General features: G+C 52.1%; 1 long non-coding RNA gene across 1 annotated transcript; it reads right to left on the bottom strand.

Moving 5' to 3' along the window:
* Positions 1 to 339: 339 nt before the first annotated feature.
* On the bottom strand, positions 340 to 1906 carry LOC309888560. The gene is made up of 3 exons (XR_014319157.1): positions 1836 to 1906; positions 1561 to 1674; positions 340 to 880 (listed from the first exon to the last, which is right to left on the bottom strand). It is a non-coding gene; the product is annotated as an uncharacterized lncRNA (long non-coding RNA).
* Positions 1907 to 7022: the final 5116 nt, after the last annotated feature.

The raw sequence follows: 7022 nt of genomic DNA, 5'->3' as shown, positions 1-7022 counted from the left end.
AGTCAGCTGATGAAGGCTGGCATGCTGGAGATGCAGACATCTCCCAGCTCATCCCGGAGCTGCCTCCTGGATGGAAGATCCCCCTGTGTGCAATTACTAGGACAGGTCCCAAATAGCCCCTGACATCTCCATTTAGTCAGGGAATTGCATCCCATGCAGTGGTGCATCCTTGGTCCTGAGACCAAGCAGAAATCGTCATCTTAGGTCAGTTTTCTGGCAGGATACAACCCAAGCCTCGGTGTCCCCTGGACTCAGTGACAGGTATGGGGAAGAATTGCCCCCCTTCGGTGATGCTCAGCCCATTCTCCACATCTCCATAAAATGTTTCTGCCTCAGCAGAAGAGCACGTTTGCCAGAATTTTCACAGCATTAACACCACGATGATTATGTTTTTACCCTTGTGCAGGATATGCACTCGCTCTGTGTCAGGAGCTGGATCTCAGAGTATCTGAGCAGCCACAGCATAACCCAGGAATATGAAATTGGCTTCTTCTCCAAGAAGTGAACCATAAGCTTCACCTTTACCCTGGAGAGGCTCATTAACAAATATGTAAAAGAACAAAAATTGGGCAGAATGCTTGTCTGCATCATAGACTTTTAAATAGCCTTTAACTCAATCTACTACTCAGAGCTGAACATTAAATGGCTACAAATGGAACTGGTGGGAAAACACGACCTCATTAAATCCGTGCACCATCCATCTCGGGCTGGATGAAAACAAACCGCATGCAGATAGGACTTCAAGAAAAAAAAAAAAGAAAGAAGGAATAACAGAGAGATGCAGTCTCAGCCCAGCAAAGGTCATCATCTCCGGTACATCAATTACTCCCCATCCCTACTGGAGCAGCCTGACTCAACCACATGGGATTCCTGGGTCAGCCTGGAAAAAACAAAAATGATGATATTTTAGAAAGAGCCCCAAACCAACCAAAACAGTAAATTTTTTATTACAGAGGCAGAGAGATTAAACATATCCTAAATTATACATACATGGGGCTCATTACAAACACATCAGGGAGCTTTGGGCTGGCTATAAAAACATTACAAGGGAAAGCTTTGCACGTTTGTATGCAGTAAAGAAACCACTGGGTAGATAAAAATCCCAGTAAAACTGTTGCTAAAACTACTCAGAGGTAGGACTCTGCTTTTCCTATTCGGGACTGAGGGCTAACGGCCAACTTTAGCAGCAGCCAGACCGACTGAGTGAAAACCCCAGAGAAACATTCCTGCCTCAGCCCCTGAGAAGTCCCCCTCCGGGCTCAGCGATGAAAACCACGGGAAGAAAAAGCACGGGAGTTCACGTCCTCCATCCCTCCTCCTGTCAAATTCAGCCAGCAAAGCAAACAGCCCTGCATAAAGAGATGGAAGATCTCTGATACACTAAATGCAAATAAACAGGGCGCTGGCAGAAGCAGACTCGCGGTGCCGCGACACCGAGCTGTCTCAGCTAGCTGCCTGGATCGGGCCAGCAGGCACTGAGTCACCGCGACTTGCAGAGCTGAAGCAGATCACCAAGTACACGATTGGATCAGATTTAACGCGAAGATGCATCTTTCTTACACTCTTTTTCTGTAATCTGCTGCAATTTCATGTCTGGGTGCTCCCGTAGCAAGAGGTGAATTCCTCCAGGCAGCCATTACTTGTTGCATCCCAAGCAGTGCACGTAATTTGTGCCTGGATATAACCGAGGAGGGGGAATGCAGGTGAGACAATCAGACCCTAGGAAGGGCTGAAGGTACTGAAAGCCTGATAAAGGCATCAGTAAGCAAATCCCGAACAGCACAGAGCTGTTTTCAGCAGCCGTAGAGGGAATCTCTGCAGAAAGAAATAATTACCAGCTCTGGGCCAGGAGGATGGAGGTAGGAGAGCTTCGTGGCATGGAGCAGCCTCCTGCCGAGCCAGCGAGGATGCTGCAGAGGTTCACCCGCGAACCTTTGCTGGGCGAAGGTCATAAGTGCTTTGACACTGGCTTGTGTGGTTGGCTGCTTTTATTTTGGCAGTGCCGTGCCAGTAACTAAGCCAAATAAAGTGCATCTCTGCGCTCTCGTGTTACCGTTACAGGAAGAAGTTTCTTCATGACTCATTCCCATTTTATTCCTCTGACTGCTCGCAAAAAAAAAAATGCAGCAAATACGTGCAGAGAGGTGAAGGCTCTTGCATTTTGCATTGGAGGCGGGATTCATCTCGCTAAGTGTAGACAACTTAAATGTAGCTGCCTTAAATTTCCTTCAGAATCCAGAGAGCTCTGCAGAGACGTTCAGTTTGCGGGTGAGGAAACCTATAATCACCCGCCCAGCTGAGGATGTCGCCGTGTGCGCCGGGTGTCTGAACACCCTCACGCAGTCAATGGAGACGTTGTCGATGCAGCTGCTGGAAAGTGATTCAGCCCAGCAAGCGTCTGCTTTAGCCTGGCCTGGTTTCCATCCACTGGTCAAGATTCAGGGACGAGAGTTTCATTACTCGAGGCATTTGGAGCCATTTGAAATAATCCAGGTGCCCAGGACGTCCTTCCAGGAGACCTTCTGGACAAGCTGCCTTCTCGTGCACCCTTGGCCCTGCCTCAGCTGTGCAGATCCCTAAGTGGAAGGCTTTGATCTGCAGCAGATCCCCACCCCTTGTTGGTATTGCAAAAAGCTCTTAGGATGGATTTATTCGTGGTGATGGTGATGCCTGGGGCTCAGCTGCTCGTGCTGAGGCTTTTGGTGCTGAGATGCTCTGGCTTCCAGCGATTGCAGCGCAGTGCATCTCCCGCAGTACATCAGCACTTTGAGCAAAAGCCCTACTGGGCTTTTAATATCCTCAGGGGATATTTATGCCTGGCCCCGGCACTGTGTGTCCTGCCAAAATCTCAACCAGCAGAGCAAAAACCACAGCAACTCCTGCCTCATTAGCTTCTATCTGGTTCTGTGGGGTCCACCAGAAACCGCATTTGGAGCATGTAGACTCATGGTGCTGTAACAGCATCTGCGGCCAGTTTGTCCAAAATGAAAAAAAAAAAAAAAAAAAAAAAAAAAAAGGGAAGAAAAACTACTTCAAAATTCATTCTCCAAACTGGTGGAGCGTGCTGCACCCTGGGACACCCGAGCTTGAAATAATGTGAATGATAAGGGCTGGTTCCTCTTGGTCAATGAGCACTGCCACCACGCTGCTTTCCCATCCAGAAAGTTTCTTTCTTCTTTTCTCTCTTCTCAGTGATTTCACTTGCCACTTGCCAGAGGCAGGATTAGTGCAAGCTGCATGCTGCCCTCATCCACAGGGCCGGTAACTCTCCTCGTAAACCCCAGCACTAATGAAGCACTAATTCCTCCTCACATGACTCACTTTTTGGATGCTGCTTCTTTTCTTTTCCGAAGCTGCTTTCTAAAGGACTTGGCCGAGTGCAGAAATTCCCCCAAAACCTGCCGTCTGACCCCATTCAGCTCACAGACAGGAGCGGACGCGGGGCTGACGTGAGCGCGCATTGCCCGGGGTGTGCACTGGTTGCCATGCCCTCGGCACGGTGCCTGGCCCCCGGCTTCACCGCGTTAGCAATCCGGGTCAGTTGTAAAGCAAATGCTGATTCTGCCGCCCTATAAAACATCTGAGCATCTATCTGCACGGGCATGTGCCTGGGAGCGATCCTGCTGCACAGCACATCCCGTGCTCCGTGTCTTTTTTTTTCTCTGATGTGTTAAACGTCGTCCCGTGGAGCCTTCGGCTGCAGACACCGCTCGGCTGCTCCCCTCCCTGCTTTCCATCAGGTCCTGCAAGAGCACCGAGAACAGACGCCAAGGTGCACACCGTTAGCAAGGGATCATGCATGGACAGCCGAGGTTTTTGACTCTTTAGGACTCTTTCTGAGATCAGGCACTTTGTGACAGGTGGTTTTGTAGTGGACCGACACGTACATGGGTATGGATGCCCTGCCACGAGCTCCTGCTCTCATGGTGCAGCAGCAGGAGGGGTCGGAGGTGCTTGCACTGGCCTCTGTAGGCTCTGGCTCTCACTGCAAACCTTCCTGCACAGGCTTCTTCCCAGCCTGACTTGTCACTAATACATCATAAATTATGCCCGGGGCTTTAGAAGACATTTTCCATAGGGAACATCTCTGTCCCTGGGAGCCTAGCCTGGCTGGCCAAACCAGGCTGTTTGGCCTCAAAAATGTATCAGGGGCTGCCCGGGATCTCTTTGATTTTGTCGCCTTTGGAAGCCTCTGCTGTGGGTGACGAGCTGACACCTGACAGCTCTGTGAAGCGAGCATCTGTCTGGAGGAATTAGGAGAGATTACTTTTTTATTATTATTTATTTCTACCAGAAATAACAGGAATACGAGCGCTGGCACAGCCTCGCTCACACATGGAAACAGTTAACCTGGCAATCCCGGCGGAGGCAAGCCAGGCATTGTAATAGGTATTCCTGTTCTGCATTTAAAAAGCAGCAGGAAGATGTTTCTCGATAACGGAGATAATGGAACACTTTCTCCTCCTCGATACGGAAGGAAGATGTGAAGTGGCGATTGCTGAAGATGAACTCCTCCAAGGCCCCAGCCGGGACGGCTTAAACCCAGCGCCAGTCAGAGCCTCGGCTGGGGACTTCTCCCAACAATTAACGCTGAATGGCTTTAAAGACGTGTCCCAGGCCATCTGCATTCCCGCACACCTCCAGTCCTCGCCTGCCTCGCGCTCGTCAGCCGTTAGCAGTCTCTCTGGTGTATAGATGTGATTACATTTCTGTAACTAATTTGGCAGAATGTGTTCAAACTCTCAGCCGGCTGCAGCGCCGGGAGCGCGCGGTCCCGCGGTCACGTAGCAGCAGATGGCACCGATTCGCGGTGACACGGGGACCCCCCGCTCTGGTTTCAGCCCCGGGCAGCCTGAGCAGTTTTCCTTCTGGATGGTGGCACGGGGCCAGGCGTCCAGACGAGCAGAGGGTGCGAGGTTCACATCCCTGCTGACACCAGCCCTCGCCCCGTTCCACACTGCTGCCGGGGAGAGATGCCGAGTCCCACCCGGCAGGAAAAAGGCAGAAAAAGCCCCCGTGAGACACGAGAGGATGCAGAGGGATCCTCGTGACTTTGTCTGGCCTCTTTTTACTGGATCTGTTCCTCGGTGGCCTCTGCCTAGCACTGCCCAAACAACGCGGTAGAGCTGGGTCCTCGCAGGAATGTTGGGTGCCCACGGGTGTTTCTTTGCTGTGGGCATCAGCACACAGGATGAGATTTTTAATTGGAAATGAGTCTGGCGGGAGCCCCCCAGGCTGCACCACGCACGGGGCAAGCTCAACTGGTCCATGAGGATGGGGAAGGAGCTCGGTGTGGGATTGGGACTGAAACTCTGCCTGGTAGAGATGATGCCCTGAGTTTATTCTCACTTGCAGCTCTAGTTGTGCTGCCGGTATACCCGTGTCTGGCCATGCACCTTGCTGGTCTTCATCTTCTGGCTTCTTGGGCTGACCTGGGCTGGGCTGGTGGTCCCTGGGCTGCTGTGACCCTGGAAACCTGCTCCAGGTCTGCTCTGATCTGCAATCCTCACCCATGGGGACAAGTTTGGCTGTCCCCCCCATGTGTGGGCGCAGCCTCTGCAGGCAGAACTCGGGGGCAAATCCTTTGTGGGTGGGTGCGAGATGGGTGGGTGGGCACGCAAGCAGTGCGTGGGGGGAGACGGGGGCGTGGAGCCCGCGCGCTTCCCTCCTGCAGCAGGTTTTCCTGGCCGAGCTCTGCACGAATGTCCCTTAGCAACCGAAGCGGTGCCTGAAGCGTGCTCGTGTTCCCGTTTCTCCTCCAGGAGAGGTTTATTTTGGGGAGAGCAGCTCCAGGAACCAGGTGACCACGAAAATCCCCGGTGCGTGTGGGTGAGGTGTGCAGGGCTGGGCACAACCCGGGGGACCTAAAGCATGCGGGGGACTTCGTGGCACAGCAGCTGTGTCGGGGCCAAGGAACATTTGTGCTCGAAAGACCTTGCTCCAGCAGCGTGTCCCATGCCAGCAGCCTCCCAGCAACTTGTCTGTTAGGATTGTTCCTCTACAGGCAACACTCAGTCATCCATCAGCCACGGCTTTTTTCAAGCCCCCGTGGTTTTAGTGCCTGGGGCAGGAGCCTGTTTGCCTAAACGATGTGAATCCTCTGTGTTATGGATGATCTTTGAGCTTTCTATGCCTGGGTGCTTAGTAAAGTAACAGAAAACCAAAAAAAAAAAAAGAGTCTGCCTAGCTATTTGAGACCAGTGAAACCCCGTGATTTGAAAAACACAGAATCCCCCAGCCCCAAAGTATTTTAGAAAATATAAACGGCTTTAGCATTATCATCTCAACCTCTGAGAATACAGTCAGCGCAGCGCAGAAATGAACAATTGCCACGATTCCTTGTGAAGAAATCCCAGGGCTGCTGTACCGTTGTCACCTCTGTGATGCCGCGCGCCGTTAACATCCCCCCGGCAGCGCGAGCGGCGCCGACGCCGTGGCTTCTGCTGTAGCCGGGGGGGAAACAACCTGCAGAAGTCCCCCGGGTTGGCTCCCGGCCCCTTGCACTTTCAAAGCAGTGCCGAGGTCAGGTTGGGGTCCTCTGAAATTCCCGGGAGAGATTTTCAGCTGCTCCAAGGGAGGAAAAGGCTTTGGATCAGGCTCATCTGGTGCACCTGCAGGGATTTTAATTCTAAAATTATCCATTTCACTAATTGATGGATGTCCCACTCTTTGTTGAGTGTACAGCAGAGAGCACGCGGGGGCTCGAGAGCCCCCTTTGGCCACTTCCTCACCATTTATTTATCCCAGGGGACTCCCCGGCCACTGAAACCCGTGGGGGTTCCTTGGTGCTTGGCTGGAGCTGCCCTGGGGTGCTCAGCCCCTCCGAGGTTGTTTGTGTTTTCCACCAAGCTGCCATTTGGGATGAAATGCATGTCTCTGGACGGGGTTTTCTTTCCCTGGTTTTAGTTCTAGGGGTTGAGGAAATACAGCAAAGAGCTCTCAGGCTCCTCCCCAGGCCATGAGACTGTTGCGTTTTATATACAGTGTTTTTCTGAATCAAATTGTACACTCATCATAAAATG

Source organism: Aythya marila, assembly GCF_965140915.1.
Source record: "Aythya marila genome assembly, chromosome: 29".
NCBI classification, from domain to species: domain Eukaryota; kingdom Metazoa; phylum Chordata; class Aves; order Anseriformes; family Anatidae; genus Aythya; species Aythya marila.
Note: the sequence above shows the minus strand (reverse complement) of the source record. Positions and strands in the feature narration are given on the sequence as shown.